General features: G+C 33.6%; 11 non-coding genes across 11 annotated transcripts; all 11 read right to left on the minus strand.

Moving 5' to 3' along the window:
* Positions 1–5036: 5036 nt before the first annotated feature.
* TRNAT-AGU (transfer RNA threonine (anticodon AGU)) lies at positions 5037–5110 on the minus strand. Its single transcript has one exon. It is a non-coding gene; the product is annotated as a tRNA-Thr (tRNA).
* A 909-nt stretch (positions 5111–6019) lies between these two features.
* Positions 6020–6093, minus strand: TRNAT-AGU (transfer RNA threonine (anticodon AGU)). The gene has a single exon. It is a non-coding gene; the product is annotated as a tRNA-Thr (tRNA).
* A 209-nt stretch (positions 6094–6302) lies between these two features.
* Positions 6303–6376, minus strand: TRNAT-UGU (transfer RNA threonine (anticodon UGU)). Its single transcript has one exon. It is a non-coding gene; the product is annotated as a tRNA-Thr (tRNA).
* Positions 6377–6620: 244 nt separating this feature from the next.
* TRNAS-CGA (transfer RNA serine (anticodon CGA)) lies at positions 6621–6697 on the minus strand. The gene has a single exon. It is a non-coding gene; the product is annotated as a tRNA-Ser (tRNA).
* Positions 6698–8337: 1640 nt separating this feature from the next.
* TRNAT-CGU (transfer RNA threonine (anticodon CGU)) lies at positions 8338–8411 on the minus strand. The gene has a single exon. It is a non-coding gene; the product is annotated as a tRNA-Thr (tRNA).
* A 6064-nt stretch (positions 8412–14475) lies between these two features.
* On the minus strand, positions 14476–14549 carry TRNAT-AGU (transfer RNA threonine (anticodon AGU)). Its single transcript has one exon. It is a non-coding gene; the product is annotated as a tRNA-Thr (tRNA).
* Positions 14550–15299: 750 nt separating this feature from the next.
* Positions 15300–15373, minus strand: TRNAT-CGU (transfer RNA threonine (anticodon CGU)). Its single transcript has one exon. It is a non-coding gene; the product is annotated as a tRNA-Thr (tRNA).
* A 678-nt stretch (positions 15374–16051) lies between these two features.
* Positions 16052–16125, minus strand: TRNAT-AGU (transfer RNA threonine (anticodon AGU)). The gene has a single exon. It is a non-coding gene; the product is annotated as a tRNA-Thr (tRNA).
* Positions 16126–16430: 305 nt separating this feature from the next.
* TRNAT-AGU (transfer RNA threonine (anticodon AGU)) lies at positions 16431–16504 on the minus strand. Its single transcript has one exon. It is a non-coding gene; the product is annotated as a tRNA-Thr (tRNA).
* A 1873-nt stretch (positions 16505–18377) lies between these two features.
* On the minus strand, positions 18378–18451 carry TRNAT-CGU (transfer RNA threonine (anticodon CGU)). The gene has a single exon. It is a non-coding gene; the product is annotated as a tRNA-Thr (tRNA).
* Positions 18452–21708: 3257 nt separating this feature from the next.
* Positions 21709–21782, minus strand: TRNAT-AGU (transfer RNA threonine (anticodon AGU)). The gene has a single exon. It is a non-coding gene; the product is annotated as a tRNA-Thr (tRNA).
* Between the last annotated feature and the right edge of the window lie 459 nt (positions 21783–22241).

The following is a 22241-nucleotide window of genomic DNA, read 5'->3' on the forward strand; positions in this document are numbered from 1 at the left end:
TAAGGTTGATGGGGCTGTCTCTACTCTTGCTAAGCGTACTACTATTCCTACGGCAGATGGTACTTCCTTTAAGGATCCTTTAGATAGGAAAATTGAATCCTTTCTAAGAAAAGCTTACTTGTGTTCAGGTAATCTTCTTAGACCTGCTATATCTTTAGCGGATGTTGCTGCAGCTTCACCTTTTTGGTTAGAAGCTTTAGCGCAACAAGTAACAGATCATAATTCTCATAGCATTATTAATCTTCTTCAACATGCTAATAATTTTATTTGTGATGCCATTTTTGATATCATTAGAGTTGATGTCAGGTATATGTCTCTAGCTATTTTAGCTAGAAGAGCTTTATGGCTTAAAACTTGGAATGCTGATATGTCTTCCAAGTCTACTCTGCTTTCCCTTTCTTTCCAGGGTAATAAATTATTTGGTTCTCAGTTGGATTCTATTATCTCAACTGTTACTGGAGGGAAAGGAATTTTTTTACCACAGGATAAAAAATCTAAAGGTAAATTTAGATCTAATAATCGTTTTCGTTCCTTTCGTCACAACAAGGAACAAAAGCCTGATCCTTCATCCTCAGGAGCAGTATCAGTTTGGAAACCATCTCCAGTCTGGAATAAATCCAAGCCTTTTAGAAAACCTAAGCCAGCTCCTAAGTCCACATGAAGGTGCGGCCCTCATTCCAGCTCAGCTGGTAGGGGGCAGATTACGTTTTTTCAAAGAAATTTGGATCAATTCCGTTCACAATCTTTGGATTCAGAACATTGTTTCAGAAGGGTACAGAATTGGCTTCAAGATAAGGCCTCCTGCAAAGAGATTTTTTCTTTCCCGTGTCCCAGTAAACCCAGCGAAGGCTCAAGCATTTCTGAAATGTGTTTCAGATCTAGAGTTGGCTGGAGTAATTATGCCAGTTCCAGTTCTGGAACAGGGGCTGGGGTTTTATTCAAATCTCTTCATTGTACCAAAGAAGGAGAATTCCTTCAGACCAGTTCTGGATCTAAAAATATTGAATCGTTATGTAAGGATACCAACATTCAAAATGGTAACTGTAAGGACTATCCTGCCTTTTGTTCAGCAAGGGCATTATATGTCTACAATAGATTTACAGGATGCATATCTGCATATTCCGATTCATCCAGATCACTATCAGTTTCTGAGATTCTCTTTCCTAGACAAGCATTACCAGTTTGTGGCTCTGCCGTTTGGCCTAGCAACAGCTCCAAGAATTTTTACAAAGGTTCTCGGTGCCCTTCTGTCTGTAATCAGAGAACAGGGTATTGTGGTATTTCCTTATTTGGACGATATCTTGGTACTTGCTCAGTCTTCACATTTAGCAGAATCTCATACGAATCGACTTGTGTTGTTTCTTCAAGATCATGGTTGGAGGATCAATTTACCAAAAAGTTCATTGATTCCTCAGACAAGGGTAACCTTTTTAGGTTTCCAGATAGATTCAGTGTCCATGACTCTGTCTTTGACAGACAAGAGACGTCTAAAATTGATATCAGCTTGTCGAAACCTTCAGTCACAATCATTCCCTTCGGTAGCCTTATGCATGGAAATTCTAGGTCTTATGACTGCTGCATCAGACGCGATCCCCTTTGCTCGTTTTCACATGCGACCTCTTCAGCTCTGTATGCTGAACCAATGGTGCAGGGATTACACAAAGATATCTCAATTAATATCTTTAAAACCGATTGTACGACACTCTCTGTCATGGTGGACAGATCACCATCGTTTAGTTCAGGGGGCTTCTTTTGTTCTTCCGACCTGGACTGTAATTTCAACAGATACAAGTCTTACAGGTTGGGGAGCTGTGTGGGGGTCTCTGACAGCACAAGGGGTTTGGGAATCTCAGGAGGTGAGATTACCGATCAATATTTTGGAACTCCGTGCAATTTTCAGAGCTCTTCAGTCATGGCCTCTTCTAAAGAGAGAATCGTTCATTTGTTTTCAGACAGACAATGTCACAACTGTGGCATACATCAATCATCAAGGAGGGACTCACAGTCCTCTGGCTATAAAAGAAGTATCTCGAATTCTGGTTTGGGCGGAATCCAGCTCCTGTCTAGTTTCTGCGGTTCATATCCCAGGTATAGACAATTGGGAAGCGGATTATATCAGTCGCCAAACGTTACATCCGGGCGAATGGTCTCTTCACCCAGAGGTATTTCTTCAGATTGTTCAAATGTGGAGACTTCCAGAAATAGATCTGATGGCCTCTCATCTAAACAAGAAACTTCCCAGGTATCTGTCCAGATCCAGGGATCCTCAAGCGGAAGCAGTGGATGCATTGTCACTTCCTTGGAAGTATCATCCTGCCTATATCTTTCCGCCTCTAGTTCTTCTTCCAAGAGTAATCTCCAAGATTCTGAAGGAATGCTCGTTTGTTCTGCTGGTGGCTCCAGCATGGCCTCACAGGTTTTGGTATGCGGATCTTGTCCAGATGGCCTCTTGCCAACCGTGGACTCTTCCGTTAAGACCAGACCTTCTGTCGCAAGGTCCTTTTTTCCATCAGGATCTCAAATCCTTAAATTTAAAGGTATGGAGATTGAACGCTTGATTCTTAGTCAAAGAGGTTTCTCTGACTCTGTGATTACTACTATGTTACAGGCTCGTAAATCTGTATCTAGGGAGATATATTATAGAGTCTGGAAGACTTATATTTCTTGGTGTCTTTCTCATCATTTTTCCTGGCATTCTTTTAGAATTCCGAGAATTTTACAGTTTCTTCAGGATGGTTTGGACAAAGGTTTGTCTGCAAGTTCCTTGAAAGGACAAATCTCTGCTCTTTCTGTTCTTTTTCACAGAAAGATTGCTAATCTTCCTGATATTCATTGTTTTGTACAAGCTTTGGTTCGTATAAAACCTGTCATTAAGTCAATTTCTCCTCCTTGGAGTTTGAATTTGGTTCTGGGGGCTCTTCAAGCTCCTCCATTTGAACCTATGCATTCATTGGACATTAAATTACTTTCTTGGAAAGTTTTGTTCCTTTTGGCTATCTCTTCTGCCAGAAGAGTTTCTGAATTATCTGCTCTTTCTTGTGAGTCTCCTTTTCTGATTTTTCATCAGGATAAGGCGGTGTTGCGAACTTTTTTTTTACCTAAGGTTGTGAATTCTAACAACATTAGTAGAGAAATTGTGGTTCCTTCATTATGTCCTAATCCTAAGAATTCTAAGGAGAAATCATTGCATTTTTTGGATGTAGTTAGAGCTTTGAAATATTATGTTGAAGCTACTAAAGATTTCCGAAAACTTCTAGTCTATTTGTTATCTTTTCCGTTTCTAGGAAAGGTCAGAAGGCCTCTGCCATTTCTTTGGCATCTTGGTTGAAATCTTTGATTCATCATGCTTATGTCGAGTCGGGTAAAACTCCGCCTCAAAGGATTACAGCTCATTCTACTAGGTCAGTTTCTACTTCCTGGGCATTTAGGAATGAAGCTTCGGTTGATCAGATTTGCAAAGCAGCAACTTGGTCTTCTTTGCATACTTTTACTAAATTCTACCATTTTGATGTGTTTTCTTCTTCTGAAGCAGTTTTTGGTAGAAAAGTACTTCAGGCAGCTGTTTCAGTTTGAATCTTCTGCTTAGATTTTCAGTTTTTTTCTTTATAAGATTTAAACTTTATTTTTCGGTGTGGATTTTTTTCAGCGGAATTGGCTGTCTTTATTTTATCCCTCCCTCTCTAGTGACTCTTGCGTGGAAGATCCACATCTTGGGTAGTCATTATCCCATACGTCACTAGCTCATGGACTCTTGCTAATTACATGAAAGAAAACATAATTTATGTAAGAACTTACCTGATAAATTCATTTCTTTCATATTAGCAAGAGTCCATGAGGCCCACCCTTTTTTGTGGTGGTTTTGATTTTTTTGTATAAAGCACAATTATTCCAATTCCTTATATTTATGCTTCGCACTTTTTTCTTATCACCCCACTTCTTGGCTATTCGTTAAACTGATTTGTGGGTGTGGTGAGGGGTGTATTTATAGGCATTTTGAGGTTTGGGAAACTTTGCCCCTCCTGGTAGGAATGTATATCCCATACGTCACTAGCTCATGGACTCTTGCTAATATGAAAGAAATGAATTTATCAGGTAAGTTTTTACATAAATTATGTTTTTAACATTCAATCAACAACTTATATTATCATGTAATTTAACACACATTATAATTATCCAGCTTTGTGTTTTAGAGACCTTTATAATTTTTTTAATATAAATTAAATATGACAGATTTAGAGAAGGCACTGCTGAGATTCGAACTTGGGATCTCCTGGTTACGAGACAGGCACTTTAACCAACTAAGCCACAGCGCCTTGTTGTACCATATGTTTTTTTTGGTCTCAGAGGCTGATATAGCATGAAAAATTAAAAATTTATGAGACAGGCGCTTTAACCAACTAAGCCACAGCGCCTTGTTGTACCATTTGTTTTTTTGGTCTCAGAGGCTGATATAGCATGAAAAATTAAGAAAAAAAAACACATTCTAGGCACTTATATACTTAAAGATAAAAGCAATAGGGAAAATGCTGTCAATTGGATTAAAATATGACAGATTTAGAGAAGGCACTGCTGAGATTCGAAATCAGGATCTCGTGTTTACGAGACAGGCGCTATAACCAACTAAGCCACAGCGCCTTGTTGTACCATTTGTTTTTTTGGTCTCAGAGGCTGATATAGCATGAAAAATTAAGAAAAAAAACACATTCTATATCATTTATATTTTAACATCCAATCAACAACTTATATTATCATGTAATTTAACACACATTATAATTATCCAGCTTTGTGTTTTTAGAGACCTTTATAATTTTTTTTATATAAATTAAATATGACAGATTTAGAGAAGGCACTGCTGAGATTTGAACTCAGGATCTCCTGTTTACAATTATAATTATCCAGCTTTGTGTTTTAGAAACCTTTATATTTTTTTTATATAAATTAAATATGACAGATTTAGAGAAGGCACTTATACACTTAGAGATAAAAGCAATAGGGAAAATGCTGTCATTTGGATTAAAATATGAAAGATTTAGAGAAGGCACTGCTGAGATTCGAACTCAGGATCTCCTGTTTACTAGACAGGCGCTTTAACCAACTAAGCCACAGCGCCTTGTTGGACCATTTGTTTTTTTTTGGTCTCAGAGGCTGATATAGCATGAAAAATTAAGAAAAAAACATTCTATATCATTTATATTTTAACATTCAATCAACAACTTATATTATCATGTAATTTAACACACATTATAATTATCCAGCTTTGTGTTTTTAGAGACCTTTATAAAAAAATTTATATAAATTAAATATGACAAATTTAGAGAAGGCACTGCTGAGATTCAAACTCAGAACCTCATGTTTACGAGACAGGCGCTTTAACCAACTAAGCCACAGCGCCTAGTTGTACCATTTGTTTTTTTGGTCTCAGAGGCTGATATAGCATGAAAAATTAAAAATTTATGAGACAGGCGCGTTAACCAACTAAGCCACAGCGCCTTGTTGTACCATTTGTTTTTTTTATCTCAGAGGCTGATATAGCATGAAACATTTAGAAAAACAACACATTCTAGGCACTTATACACTTAAAGATAAAAGCAATAGGGAAAATGCTGTCAATTGGATTAAAATATGACAGATGTAGAGAAGGCACTGCTGAGATTCGAACTCAGGATCTCCTGTTTACGAGACAGGCGCTTTTACCAACTAAGCCACAGGGACTTGTTGTACTATTTGGTTTTTTTGGTCTCAGAGGCTGATATAGCATGAAAAATTAAAAATTTATGAGACAGGCGCTTTAACCAACTAAGCCACAGCGCCTTGTTGTACCATTTGTTTTTTTGGTCTCAGAGGCTGATATAGCATTAAAAATTAAGAAAAAAAACACATTCTATATCATTTATATTTTAACATCCAATCAACAACTTATATTATCATGTAATTTAACACACATTATAATTATCCAGCTTTTTGTTTTTAGAGACCTTTATAAGTTTTTTGTATCAATCAAATATGACAGATATAAAGAAGGCACTGCTGAGATTCGAACTCAGGATCTCCTGTTTACTAGACAGGCGCTTTAACCAACTAAGCCACAGCGCCTTGTTGTACCTGTTGATTTTTTTGGTCTCAGAGGCTGATATAGCGTGAAAAATTAAGAAAAAAAACTCATTCTATATCATTTATATTTTACCATTCAATCAACAACTTATATTATCATGTAATTTAACACACATTATAATTATCCAGCTTTGTGTTTTAGAGTCCTTTATAAAAAAATTTATATAAATTAAATATGACAGATTTAGAGAAGGCACTGCTGAGATTCGAACTCAGGATCTCCTGTTTACAAGACAGGCGCTTTAACCAACTAAGCCACAGCGCCTTGTTGTACCATTTTTTTTTTTTGGTCTCAGAGGCTGATATAGCATGAAAAATTAAAAATTTATGAGACAGGTGCTTCAACCAACTAAGCCACAGCGCCTTGTTGTACCATTTGTTTTTTTGGTCTCAGAGGCTGATATAGCATGAAAAATTAAGAAAAAAAACACATTCTAGGCACTTATATACTTAAAGATAAAAGCAATAGGGAAAATGCTGTCAATTGGATTAAAATATGACAGATTTAGAGAACGCACTGCTGAGATTCGAACTCAGGATCTCCTGTTTTCGAGACAGGCGCTATAACCAACTAAGCCACAGTGCCTTGTTGTACCATTTGTTTTTTTGGTCTCAGAGGCTGATATAGCATGAAAAATTAAGAAAAAAGACACATTCTATATCATTTATATTTTAACATCCAATCAACAACTTATATTATCATGTAATTTAACACACATTATAATTATCCAGCTTTTTGTTTTTAGAGACCTTTATAAGTTTTTTGTATCAATCAAATATGACAGATATAGAGAAGGCACTGCTGAGATTCGAACTCAGGATCTCTTGTTTACTAGACAGGCGCTTTAACCAACTAAGCCACAGCACCATATTGTACTTGTTGATTTTATTTGGTCTCAGAGGCTGATATAGCGTGAAAAATTAAGAAAAAAAACTCATTCTATATCATTTATATTTTAACATTCAATCAACAACTTATATTATCATGTAATTTAACACACATTATAATTATCCAGCTTTGTGTTTTAGAGAGCTTTATAAAAAAAAAATTATAAATTAAATATGACAGATTTTGAGAAGGCACTGCTGAGATTCGAACTCAGTATCTCCTGTTTACAAGACAGGCGCTTTAACCAACTAATCCACAGCACCTTTTTTTACCATTTGTTTTTTTGGTCTCAGAGGCTGATATAGCATGAAAAATTAAAAATTTATGAGACAGGCGCTTTAACCAACTAAGCCACAGCGCCTTGTTGTACCATTTGTTTTTTTGGTCTCAGAGGCTGATATAGCATGAAAAATTAAGAAAAAAACCACATTCTATATCATTTATCTTTTAACATCCAATCAACAACTTATATTATCATGTAATTTAACACACATTATAATTATCCAGCTTTTTGTTTTTAGAGACCTTTATAAATTTTTTGTATCAATCAAATATGACAGATATAGAGAAGGCACTGCTGAGATGCCTTGTTGTACCTGGTGAATTTTTTGGTCTCAGAGGCTGATATAGCGTGAAAAATTATGAACAAAAGCTCATTCTATATCATTCTATATCAATTATATTTTAACATTCAATCAACAACTTATATTATCATGTAATTATCCAGCTTTGTGTTTTAGAAACCTTTATCATTTTTTAATATCAATTAAATGTGACAGATTTAGAGAAGGCACTGCTGAGATTTGAACTCAGGATCTCCTGTTTACAATTAAAATTATCCAGCTTTGTGTTTTAGAAACCTTTATATTATTTTTATATAAATTAAATATGACAGATTTAGAGAAGGCACTTATACACTTAAAGATAAAAGCAATAGGGAAAATGCTGTCATTTGGATTAAAATATGACAGATTTAGAGAAGGCACTGCTGAGATTTGAACTCAGGATCTCCGATTTACTAGTCAGGCTCTTTAACCAACTAAGCCACAGCGCCTTGTTGTACCATTTGATTTTTGGTCTCAGAGGCTGATATAGCATGAAAAATTAAGAAAAAAAACACATTCTATATCATTTATATTTTAACATCTAATCAACAACTTATATTATCATGTAATTTAACACATATTATAATTATCCAGCTTTGTGTTTTAGAGACCTTTATAATTTTTTTTATATAAATTAAATATAACAGATTTAGAGAAGGCACTTATACACTTAAAGATAAAAGCAATAGGGAAAATGCTGTCAATTGGATTAAAATATGATAGATTTAGAGAAGGCACTGCTGAGATTCGAACTCAGGATCTCCTGTTTACGAGACAGGCGCTTTAACCAACTAAGCCACAGCGCCTTTTTTTTTTTTTTTTTTTTTTTTTTGTCTCAGAGGCTGATATAGCATGAAAAATTAAGAAAAAAACATTCTATATCATTTATATTTTAACATTCAATCAAAAACTTATATTATCATGTAATTTAACACACATTATAATTATCCAGCTTTGTGTTTTAGAGACCTTTATAAAAAAAATTATATAAATTAAATATGACAGATTTAGAGAAGGCACTGCTGAGATTCGAACTCAGGATCTCCTGTTTACGAGACAGGCGCTTTAACCAACAAGGACAAAGGGCCTTGTTGTACCATTTGTTTTTTTTTTGTCTCAGAGGCTGATATAGCATGAAAAATTAAGAAAAAAAACACATTCTATATCATTTATATTTTAACATCCAATCAACAACTTATATTATCATGTAATTTAACACACATTATAATTATCCAGCTTTGTGTTTTAGAGACCTTTATACTTTTTTTTATATCAATCAAATATAACAGATTTAGAGAAGGCACTTATACACTTAAAGATAAAAGCAATAGGGAAAATGCTGTCAATTGGATTAAAATATGATATTTTAACATCCAATCAACAACTTATATTATCATGTAATTTAACACACATTATAATTATCCAGCTTTTTGTTTTTAGAGACCTTTATAAGTTTTTTGTATCAATCAAAAATGACAGATATAGAGAAGGCACTGCTGAGATTCGAACTCAGGATCTCCTGTTTACTAGACAGGCGCTTTAACCAACTAGATGTGAAAGATAAAAAAAGAAGGCGCCACCATGGTGCACAATCAGATGATTCAAACACGCCAAATGTACAAGTAAGACCGTACTTACAAGCTGTATGACACTTGAGAAGTGTCACAAATGCCTTCTGGACTGTTGGGAGTCGTCCAGCTAACTCACACTGATGGATGTCAGAGCAACTCTGGAACAAGGGAGCAGCGACAGGCAAGCAGCATGCAGTAACCAGCCACAAGTTTAGCACCAAGCCGGATCGTCCACTTGTGTTGATGGATACACCAGTGACAGTAGATACACTATTGGATACAATGTATCAAAAGGACTCCAAATGTTAAAAAAGTTGTAAAGTATATGATTGAATAAAGATGATGATTCGTGGCAAAAGTCTAGTAAAAACAAACAGACTTTATTTACAGTATAGCAGCACAACGTTTCTCGGTCTTTCCTGACCGTTTCCTCAGGTGCAATATACCAAATGATTAAAACCACAAACTTTTATTGCCGAATTTTCGGCGTCTTCTAAAATGAACAGCGCATGCGTGGAGGTGTGACCACTACAAGGGCTACCATTGGTTGTCATTTATCCAATGTTAGGCCTCTATGAGAAGTATACAGCATGGGTAAAAAACTGTCACTCGTATTATATATACAAAAATCGTGCAGGATTAATTTAAACAAGCACATTTAAGAGGAGTATTTAAAATGCACTTAGATGAAATAAGTATATGTACATATATGTAATATAAATGCGAGTACGAAAATAAATAGTGATCTACACAATGGGAGGCTCTTAGTAGTGACACCAATCGCATACGCAAAAAACAAACATAAAACAAATAAAACTAGAATATCTATCAATCTGAGTACAAATAGTACAATGTTTACAGAATAATACATCAAAATATTATATACATAAGCCTCATATAAGAGGCCTAAAGTTATAGATATCTATAGCATATAACGTATATAATCCATATGAAATGTACACCTAAATAAAATGTGAGACTAAATAATTAAATAGGTGGTAAGGATAAAACCTACTGATAAAACAAATTTGTAAATGGCCATCTGTACATGTATATATGCACCTATGCACGTTACATATCTAATGAGTATGGCTGAAACCCCAACCCATAAAGTATCCCACATGGACTAAGATATATCGATCCCTCGTCATTCATGTCATATCTATATTAGTAATCACATAAAGTACAGATAATACCTACTTGTAAAACATATTTATAAAAATATGCAAATAAAATATCTAGCTTTACATGCATATATGCACCAATACACGTCACATATCCCATGAATATGGCTGAAACCACAACCCATAAGGCATCAAACATGGAATACGATATATCTATCCATCGCCAATCATGATATATCTATGTTTATTTCCACATAAGGCAATGGTAGTAGAAGACACCATAAAGATACCATCAAAAATATATGTTAAAATATATTGAAAAACTAGTTAAAAGCTGCCATATCGATATTGGCATTGAGACCACCAGGGGACAGACTTTTGAGTTTCCAAATCCAAAAGGTCTCCCTTTGTCTCAAATGTAAAAACCTGTTCCTGCCCCACTTGGGTAGGATCTGTTCTAATGGGAATATAGAAAAACAATCAGTAGGTGAAGAGTGGCAAAGACTGGCATGTTTGGGAATACTATGGTTTTTGATATTGTTTTCTATGTTTCTTTTGTGTTCCCCCCACCTCTTTTTTAGGGGCCTGGAGGTCCTCCCCACGTATTGGAGTCCACATACACATTCTAATAGGTAGACAACAAAGGGAGAATCACACGTGAAATGTGAATTAATGTTAAATTTTTCTTTTGTGATAAATGAACTAAATTCAATTCTATTTGGATTTGTGAAAACACATAGGCCACAGTGTGCACGATTACATTTATAAAAACCTGGTTTTCCTAGTAGTGTAGAAACACTATTTTTAGGGGTAAAACCATTTATTTTGGGCTGATGTACTTTCATGACTACCTTGCTGGGAGCCAGCTTATTTTTTAAGGTGGGAGCTCTTCTATAAGTACATATTGGTTGCTTACTCAAAGTGTTGGTTTAAAAGAAAGGTTTTTGGAAAAGAATTTTCCGAGTAGTCTAATTGAGACCAGCTTCCTTGAGGCCAGAAGGAAATGTAGAGAAGATTTTTTCTCTAAATACACAAGGGACAACCATGCGACTGATAAAGAAGTAAAATCCAAAAATCTTAGGGAGTCTAATAATACTGGGGTTAGATTTGTAACACAATTTAATAACAACCACAAAAAGATCAAAGGCATTTTAGAAAAATATTGGTACATCCTAGAGAATGATCCATTTCTTACCAACACTTTGAGTAAGCAACCAATATGTACTTATAGAAGAGCTCCCACCTTAAAAAATAAGCTGGCTCCCAGCAAGGTAGTCATGAAAGTACATCAGCCCAAAATAAATGGTTTTACCCCTAAAAAAAAGGGTTTCTACACTACTAGGAAAACCAGGTTTTTATAAATGTAATCGTGCACACTGTGGCCTATGTGTTTTCACAAATCCAAATAGAATTGAATTTAGTTCATTTATCACAAAAGAAAAATTTAACATTAATTCACATTTCACGTGTGATTCTCCCTTTGTTGTCTACCTATTAGAATGTGTATGTGGACTCCAATACGTGGGGAGGACCTCCAGGCCCCTAAAAAAGAGGTGGGGGGAACACAAAAGAAACATAGAAAACAATATCAAAAACCATAGTATTCCCAAACATGCCAGTCTTTGCCACTCTTCACCTACTGATTGTTTTTCTATATTCCCATTAGAACAGATCCTACCCAAGTGGGGCAGGAACAGGTTTTTACATTTGAGACAAAGGGAGACCTTTTGGATTTGGAAACTCAAAAGTCTGTCCCCTGGTGGTCTCAATGCCAATATCGATATGGCAGCTTTTAACTAGTTTTTCAATATATTTTAACATATATTTTTGATGGTATCTTTATGGTGTCTTCTACTACCATTGCCTTATGTGGAAATAAACATAGATATATCATGATTGGCGATGGATAGATATATCGTATTCCATGTTTGATGCCTTATGGGTTGTGGTTTCAGCCATATTCATGGGATATGTGACGTGTATTGGTGCATATATGCATGTAAAGCTAGATATTTTATTTGCATATTTTTATAAATATGTTTTACAAGTAGGTATTATCTGTACTTTATGTGATTACTAATATAGATATGACATGAATGACGAGGGATCGATATATCTTAGTCCATGTGGGATACTTTATGGGTTGGGGTTTCAGCCATACTCATTAGATATGTAACGTGCATAGGTGCATATATACATGTACAGATGGCCATTTACAAATTTGTTTTATCAGTAGGTTTTATCCTTACCACCTATTTAATTATTTAGTCTCACATTTTATTTAGGTGTACATTTCATATGGATTATATACGTTATATGCTATAGATATCTATAACTTTAGGCCTCTTATATGAGGCTTATGTATATAATATTTTGATGTATTATTCTGTAAACATTGTACTATTTGTACTCAGATTGATAGATATTCTAGTTTTATTTGTTTTATGTTTGTTTTTTGCGTATGCGATTGGTGTCACTACTAAGAGCCTCCCATTGTGTAGATCACTATTTATTTTCGTACTCGCATTTATATTACATATATGTACATATACTTATTTCATCTAAGTGCATTTTAAATACTCCTCTTAAATGTGCTTGTTTAAATTAATCCTGCACGATTTTTGTATATATAATACGAGTGACAGTTTTTTACCCATGCTGTATACTTCTCATAGAGGCCTAACATTGGATAAATGACAACCAATGGTAGCCCTTGTAGTGGTCACACCTCCACGCATGCGCTGTTCATTTTAGAAGACGCCGAAAATTCGGCAATAAAAGTTCGTGGTTTTAATCATTTGGTATATTGCACCTGAGGAAACGGTCAGGAAAGACCGAGAAACGTTGTGCTGCTATACTGTAAATAAAGTCTGTTTGTTTTTACTAGACTTTTGCCACGAATCATCATCTTTATTCAATCATATACTTTACAACTTTTTTAACATTTGGAGTCCTTTTGATACATTGTATCCAATAGTGTATCTACTGTCACTGGTGTATCCATCAACACAAGTGGACGATCCGGCTTGGTGCTAAACTTGTGGCTGGTTACTGCATGCTGCTTGCCTGTCGCTGCTCCCTTGTTCCAGAGTTGCTCTGACATCCATCAGTGTGAGTTAGCTGGACGACTCCCAACAGTCCAGAAGGCATTTGTGACACTTCTCAAGTGTCATACAGCTTGTAAGTACGGTCTTACTTGTACATTTGGCGTGTTTGAATCATCTGATTGTGCACCATGGTGGCGCCTTCTTTTTTATCTTTCACATCTACAGATCGTAACATCTTGGGACACCAACAAGAATTTCGAAGAAGCAGCCTGCCATCTGTTCCAGACATTTGAATCTGGATTATGGACTAGACGAACTGTCCAAATTTCACATAACCACCATCTACCAGATTGGTTTGATTGGGACTTTTTATTACTCTGTATATTTATTTTGTAATGTTCACTCCCGCATTTATATATAGGGGTTTTTTATTATAGTATCGCACTATATGTTGACATCTTCACCTTTTATACATAGGTATTTGGCGCACTGGTTTTTTTTCACATTCAGTATGCTTTAACCAACTAAGCCACAGCACCTTATTGTACTTGTTGATTTTTTTTGGTCTCAGAGGCTGATATAGCGTGAAAAATTAAGAAAAAAAACTCATTCTATATCATTTATATTTTAACATTCAATCAACAACTTATATTATCATGTAATTTAACACACATTATAATTATCCAGCTTTGTGTTTTAGAGACCTTTCTAAAAAAATTTTTATAAATTAAATATGACAGATTTAGAGAAGGCACTGCTGAGATTCGAACTCAGGATCTCCGTTTTACAAGACAGGCGCTTTAACCAACTAAGCCACAGCGCCTTGTTGCACCATTTGATTTTTTGGTCTCAGAGGCTGATATAGCATGAAAAATTAAAAATTTATGAGACAGGCGCTTTAACCAACTAAGCCACAGCGCCTTGTTGTACCATTTGTTTTTTTGGTCTCAGAGGCTGATATAGCATGAAAAATTAAGAAAAAAACACATTCTATATCATTTATATTTTAACATCCAATCAACAACATATATTATCATGTAATTTAACACACATTATAATTATCCAGCTTTTTGTTTTTAGAGAGCTTTATAAATTTTTTGTATCAATCAAATATGACAGATATAGAGAAGGCACTGCTGAGATTCGAACTCAGGATCTCCTGTTTACTAGACAGGCGCTTTAACCAACTAAGCCACAGTGCCTTGTTGTACCTGGTGAATTTTTTGGTCTCAGAGGCTGATATAGCGTGAAAAATTATGAAAAAAAGCTCATTCTATATCATTCTATATCAATTATATTTTAACATTCAATCAACAACTTATATTATCATGTAATTATCCAGCTTTGTGTTTTAGAAACCTTTATCATTTTTTAATATCAATTAAATGTGACAGATTTAGAGAAGGCACTGCTGAGATTTGAACTCAGGATCTCCTGTTTACAATTAAAATTATCCAGCTTTGTGTTTTAGAAACCTTTATATTTTTTTTATATAAATTAAATATGACAGATTTAGAGAAGGCACTTATACACTTAAAGATAAAAGCAATAGGGAAAATGCTGTCATTTGGATTAAAATATGACAGATTTAGAGAAGGCACTGCTGAGATTTGAACTCAGGATCTCCGGTTTACTAGTCAGGTGCTTTAACCAACTAAGCCACAGCGCCTTGTTGTACCATTTGTTTTTTGGTCTCAGAGGCTGATATAGCATGAAAAATTAAGAAAAAAAACACATTCTATATCATTTATATTTTAACATCTAATCAACAACTTATATTATCATGTAATTTAACACACATTATAATTATCCAGCTTTGTGTTTTAGAGACCTTTATAATTTTTTTTATATAAATTAAATATAACAGATTTAGAGAAGGCACTTATACACTTAAAGATAAAAGCAATAGGGAAAATGCTGTCAATTGGATTAAAATATGATAGATTTAGAGAAGGCACTGCTGAGATTCGAACTCAGGATCTCCTGTTTACGAGACAGGCGCTTTAACCAACTAAGCCACAGCGCCTTTTTGTACTATTTTTTTTTTGTCTCAGAGGCTGATATAGCATGAAAAATTAAGAAAAAAACATTCTATATCATTTATATTTTAACATTCAATCAAAAACTTATATTATCATGTAATTTAACACACATTATAATTATCCAGCTTTGTGTTTTAGAGACCTTTATAAAAAAAATTTATATAAATTAAATATGACAGATTTAGAGAAGGCACTGCTGAGATTTGAACTCAGGATCTCCTGTTTACGAGACAGGCGCTTTAACCAACAAGGACAAAGGGCCTTGTTGTACCATTTGTTTTTTTTTTGTCTCAGCGGCTGATATAGCATGAAAAATTAAGAAAAAAAACACATTCTATATCATTTATATTTTAACATCCAATCAACAACTTATATTATCATGTAATTTAACACACATTATAATTATCCAGCTTTGTATTTTAGAGACCTTTATACTTTTTTTTATATCAATCAAATATAACAGATTTAGAGAAGGCACTTATACACTTAAAGATAAAAGCAATAGGGAAAATTCTGTCAATTGGATTAAAATATGATATTTTAACATCCAATCAACAACTTATATTATCATGTAATTTAACACACATTATAATTATCCAGCTTTTTGTTTTTAGAGACCTTTATAAGTTTTTTGTATCAATCAAAAATGACAGATATAGAGAAGGCACTGCTGAGATTCGAACTCAGGATCTCCTGTTTACTAGACAGGCGCTTTAACCAACTAAGCCACAGCGCCTTGTTGCACCATTTGTTTTTTTGGTCTCAGAGGCTGATATAGCATGAAAAATTAAAAATTTATGAGACAGGCGCTTTAACCAACTAAGCCACAGCGCCTTGTTGTACCATTTGTTTTTTTGGTCTCAGAGGCTGATATAGCATGAAAAATTAAGAAAAAAACACATTCTATATCATTTATATTTTAACATCCAATCAACAACATATATTATCATGTAATTTAACACACATTATAATTATCCAGCTTTTTGTTTTTAGAGACCTTTATAATTTTTTTATATACATTAAATAAGACAGATTTAGAGTAGGTACTGCTGAGATTTGAACTCAGGATCTCCTGTTTACTAGACAGGCGCTTTAACCAACTAAGCCACAGCACCTTAATGTACTTGTTGATTTTTTTTGGTCTCAGAGGCTGATATAGCGTGAAAAATTAAGAAAAAAAACTCATTCTATATCATTTATATTTTAACATTCAATCAACAACTTATATTATCATGTAATTTAACACACATTATAATTATCCAGCTTTGTGTTTTAGAGACCTATATAAAAAAATTTTTATAAATTAAATATGACAGATTTAGAGAAGGCACTGCTGAGATTCGAACTCAGGATCTCCTTTTTACAAGACAGGCGCTTTAACCAACTAAGCCACAGCGCCTTGTTGTACCATTTGTTTTTTTGGTCTCAGAGGCTGATATAGCATGAAAAATTAAGAAAAAAAACACATTCTATATCATTTATATTTTAACATCCAATCAACAACTTATATTATCATGTAATTTAACACACATTATAATTATCCAGCTTTGTGTTTTAGAGACCTTTATAATTTTTTAATATAAATTAAATAAGATAGATATAGAGAAGGCACTGCTGAGATTTGAACTCAGGATCTCCTGTTTACGAGAGAGGTGCTTTAACCAACTAAGCCACAGAGCCTTGTTGTACCCTTTGGTTTTTTTTTTGGTCTCAGAGGCTGATATAGCATGAAAAATTAAAAATTTACGAGACAGGCGCTTTAACCAACTAAGCCACAGCGCCTTGTTGTACCTTTTGTTTTTTTTAACCAACTAAGCCACAGAGCCTTGTTGTACCATTTGTTTTTTTTTTGGTCTCAGAGGCTGATATAGCATGAAAAATTAAAAATTTACGAGACAGGCGCTTTAACCAACTAAGCCACAGCGCCTTGTTGTACCATTTGTTTTTTTGATCTCAGAGGTTGATATGGCATGAAAAATTAAGAAAAAAAACACATTCTATAACATTTATATTTTAACATCCAATCAACAACTTATATTATCATGTAATTTAACACACATTATAATTATCCAGCTTTGTGTTTTAGAGACCTTTATAATTTTTTTTATATAAATTAAATAAGACAGATTTAGAGTAGGTACTGCTGAGATTTGAACACAGGATCTCCTGTTTACTAGACAGGCGCTTTAACCAACTAAGCCACAGCACCTTATTGTACTTGTTGATTTTTTTTGGTCTCAGAGGCTGATATAGCATGAAAAATTAAGAAAAAAAACTCATTCTATATCATTTATATTTTAACATTCAATCAACAACTTATATTATCATGTAATTTAACACACATTATAATTATCCAGCTTTGTGTTTTAGAGACCTATATAAAAAATTTTTTATAAATTAAATATGACAGATTTAGAGAAGGCACTGCTGAGATTCGAACTCAGGATCTCCTTTTTACAAGACAGGCGCTTTAACCAACTAAGCCACAGCGCCTTGTTGTACCATTTGTTTTTTTGGTCTCAGAGGCTGATATAGCATGAAAAATTAAAAATTTATGAGACAGGCGCTTTAACCAACTAAGCCACAGCGCCTTGTTGTACCATTTGTTTTTTTGGTCTCAGAGGCTGATATAGCATGAAAAATTAAGAAAAAAAACACATTCTATATCATTTATATTTTAACATCCAATCAACAACTTATATTATCATGTAATTTAACACACATTATAATTATCCAGCTTTGTGTTTTAGAGACCTTTATAATTTTTTTATATCAATCAAATATAACAGATTTAGAGAAGGCACTTATACACTTAAAGATAAAAGCAATAGGGAAAATGCTGTCAATTGGATTAAAATATGATATTTTAACATCCAATCAACAAATTATATTATCATGTAATTTAACACACATTATAATTATCCAGCTTTTTGTTTTTAGAGACCTTTATAAGTTTTTTGTATCAATCAAATATGACAGATATAGAGAAGGCACTGCTGAGATTCGAACTCAGGATCTCCTGTTTACGAGACAGGCGCTTTAACCAACTAAGCCACAGCGCCTTTTTGTACTATTTTTTTTTTGTCTCAGAGGCTGATATAGCATGAAAAATTAAGAAAAAAACATTCTATATCATTTATATTTTAACATTCAATCAAAAACTTATATTATCATGTAATTTAACACACATTATAATTATCCAGCTTTGTGTTTTAGAGACCTTTATAAAAAAAATTTATATAAATTAAATATGACAGATTTAGAGAAGGCACTGCTGAGATTTGAACTCAGGATCTCCTGTTTACGAGACAGGCGCTTTAACCAACAAGGACAAAGGGCCTTGTTGTACCATTTGTTTTTTTTTTGTCTCAGCGGCTGATATAGCATGAAAAATTAAGAAAAAAAACACATTCTATAACATTTATATTTTAACATCCAATCAACAACTTATATTATCATGTAATTTAACACACATTATAATTATCCAGCTTTGTGTTTTAGAGACCTTTATAATTTTTTTTATATAAATTAAATAAGACAGATTTAGAGTAGGTACTGCTGAGATTTGAACACAGGATCTCCTGTTTACTAGACAGGCGCTTTAACCAACTAAGCCACAGCACCTTATTGTACTTGTTGATTTTTTTTGGTCTCAGAGGCTGATATAGCATGAAAAATTAAGAAAAAAAACTCATTCTATATCATTTATATTTTAACATTCAATCAACAACTTATATTATCATGTAATTTAACACACATTATAATTATCCAGCTTTGTGTTTTAGAGACCTATATAAAAATTTTTTTATAAATTAAATATGACAGATTTAGAGAAGGCACTGCTGAGATTCGAACTCAGGATCTCCTTTTTACAAGACAGGCGCTTTAACCAACTAAGCCACAGCGCCTTGTTGTACCATTTGTTTTTTTGGTCTCAGAGGCTGATATAGCATGAAAAATTAAAAATTTATGAGACAGGCGCTTTAACCAACTAAGCCACAGCGCCTTGTTGTACCATTTGTTTTTTTGGTCTCAGAGGCTGATATAGCATGAAAAATTAAGAAAAAAAACACATTCTATATCATTTATATTTTAACATCCAATCAACAACTTATATTATCATGTAATTTAACACACATTATAATTATCCAGCTTTGTGTTTTAGAGACCTTTATAATTTTTTAATATAAATTAAATAAGACAGATATAGAGAAGGCACTGCTGAGATTTGAACTCAGGATCTCCTGTTTACGAGAGAGGCGCTTTAACCAACTAAGCCACAGAGCCTTGTTGTACCCTTTGGTTTTTTTTTTTGGTCTCAGAGGCTGATATAGCATGAAAAATTAAAAATTTACGAGACAGGTGCTTTAACCAACTAAGCCACAGCGCCTTGTTGTACCTTTTGTTTTTTTTAACCAACTAAGCCACAGAGCCTTGTTGTACCATTTGGTTTTTTTTTGGTCTCAGAGGCTGATATAGCATGAAAAATTAAAAATTTACGAGACAGGCGCTTTAACCAACTAAGCCACAGCGCCTTGTTGTACCATTTGTTTTTTTGATCTCAGAGGTTGATATGGCATGAAAAATTAAGAAAAAAAACACATTCTATAACATTTATATTTTAACATCCAATCAACAACTTATATTATCATGTAATTTAACACACATTATAATTATCCAGCTTTGTGTTTTAGAGACCTTTATAATTTTTTTATATAAATTAAATAAGACAGATTTAGAGTAGGTACTGCTGAGATTTGAACTCAGGATCTCCTGTTTACTAGACAGGCGATTTAACCAACTAAGCCACAGCACCTTATTGTACTTGTTGATTTTTTTTGGTCTCAGAGGCTGATATAGCGTGAAAAATTAAGAAAAAAAACTCATTCTATATCATTTATATTTTAACATTCAATCAACAACTTATATTATCATGTAATTTAACACACATTATAATTATCCAGCTTTGTGTTTTAGAGACCTATATAAAAAATTTTTTATAAATTAAATATGATAGATTTAGAGAAGGCACTGCTGAGATTCGAACTCAGGATCTCCTTTTTACAAGACAGGCGCTTTAACCAACTAAGCCACAGCGCCTTGTTGTACCATTTGTTTTTTTGGTCTCAGAGGCTGATATAGCATGAAAAATTAAGAAAAAAAACACATTCTATATCATTTATATTTTAACATCCAATCAACAACTTATATTATCATGTAATTTAACACACATTATAATTATCCAGCTTTGTGTTTTAGAGACCTTTATAATTTTTTAATATAAATTAAATAAGACAGATATAGAGAAGGCACTGCTGAGATTTGAACTCAGGATCTCCTGTTTACGAGAGAGGCGCTTTAACCAACTAAGCCACAGAGCCTTGTTGTGCCCTTTGTTTTTTTTTTTGGTCTCAGAGGCTGATATAGCATGAAAAATTAAAAATTTACGAGACAGGCGCTTTAACCAACTAAGCCACAGCGCCTTGTTGTACCTTTTGTTTTTTTTAACCAACTAAGCCACAGAGCCTTGTTGTACCATTTGGTTTTTTTTTGGTCTCAGAGGCTGATATAGCATGAAAAATTAAAAATTTACGAGACAGGCGCTTTAACCAACTAAGCCACAGCGCCTTGTTGTACCATTTGTTTTTTTGATCTCAGAGGTTGATATGGCATGAAAAATTCAGAAAAAAAACACATTCTATAACATTTATATTTTAACATCCAATCAACAACTTATATTATCATGTAATTTAACACACATTATAATTATCCAGCTTTGTGTTTTAGAGACCTTAATAATTTTTTTTATATAAATTAAATAAGACAGATTTAGAGTAGGTACTGCTGAGATTTGAACTCAGAATCTCCTGTTTACGAGACAGGCGCTTTAACCAACTAAGCCACAGTGCCTTGTTGTACCATTTGTTTTTTTTTGGTCTCAGAGGCTGATATAGCATGAAAAATTAAAAATTTACGAGACAGGCACTTTAACCAACTAAGCCACAGAGCCTTGTTGTACCATTTGGTTTTTTTTTGGTCTCAGAGGCTGATATAGCATGAAAAATTAAAAATTTACGAGACAGGCGCTTTAACCAACTAAGCCACAGCGCCTTGTTGTACCATTTGTTTTTTTGATCTCAGAGGTTGATATGGCATGAAAAATTAAGAAAAAAAACACATTCTATAACATTTATATTTTAACATCCAATCAACAACTTATATTATCATGTAATTTAACACACATTATAATTATCCAGCTTTGTGTTTTAGAGACCTTTATAATTTTTTTTATATAAATTAAATAAGACAGATTTAGAGTAGGTACTGCTGAGATTTGAACTCAGGATCTCCTGTTTACTAGACAGGCGCTTTAACCAACTAAGCCACAGCACCTTATTGTACTTGTTGATTTTTTTTGGTCTCAGAGGCTGATATAACATGAAAAATTAAGAAAAAAAACTCATTCTATATCATTTATATTTTAACATTCAATCAACAACTTATATTATCATGTAATTTAACACACATTATAATTATCCAGCTTTGTGTTTTAGAGACCTATATAAAAAATTTTTTATAAATTAAATATGACAGATTTAGAGAAGGCACTGCTGAGATTCGAACTCAGGATCTCCTTTTTACAAGACAGGCGCTTTAACCAACTAAGCCACAGCGCCTTGTTGTACCATTTGTTTTTTTGGTCTCAGAGGCTGATATAGCATGAAAAATTAAAAATTTATGAGACAGGCGCTTTAACCAACTAAGCCACAGCGCCTTGTTGTACCATTTGTTTTTTTGGTCTCAGAGGCTGATATAGCATGAAAAATTAAGAAAAAAAACACATTCTATATC

The sequence above is a fragment of the Bombina bombina genome, chromosome 2, assembly GCF_027579735.1.
Source record: "Bombina bombina isolate aBomBom1 chromosome 2, aBomBom1.pri, whole genome shotgun sequence".
NCBI lineage: Eukaryota > Metazoa > Chordata > Amphibia > Anura > Bombinatoridae > Bombina > Bombina bombina.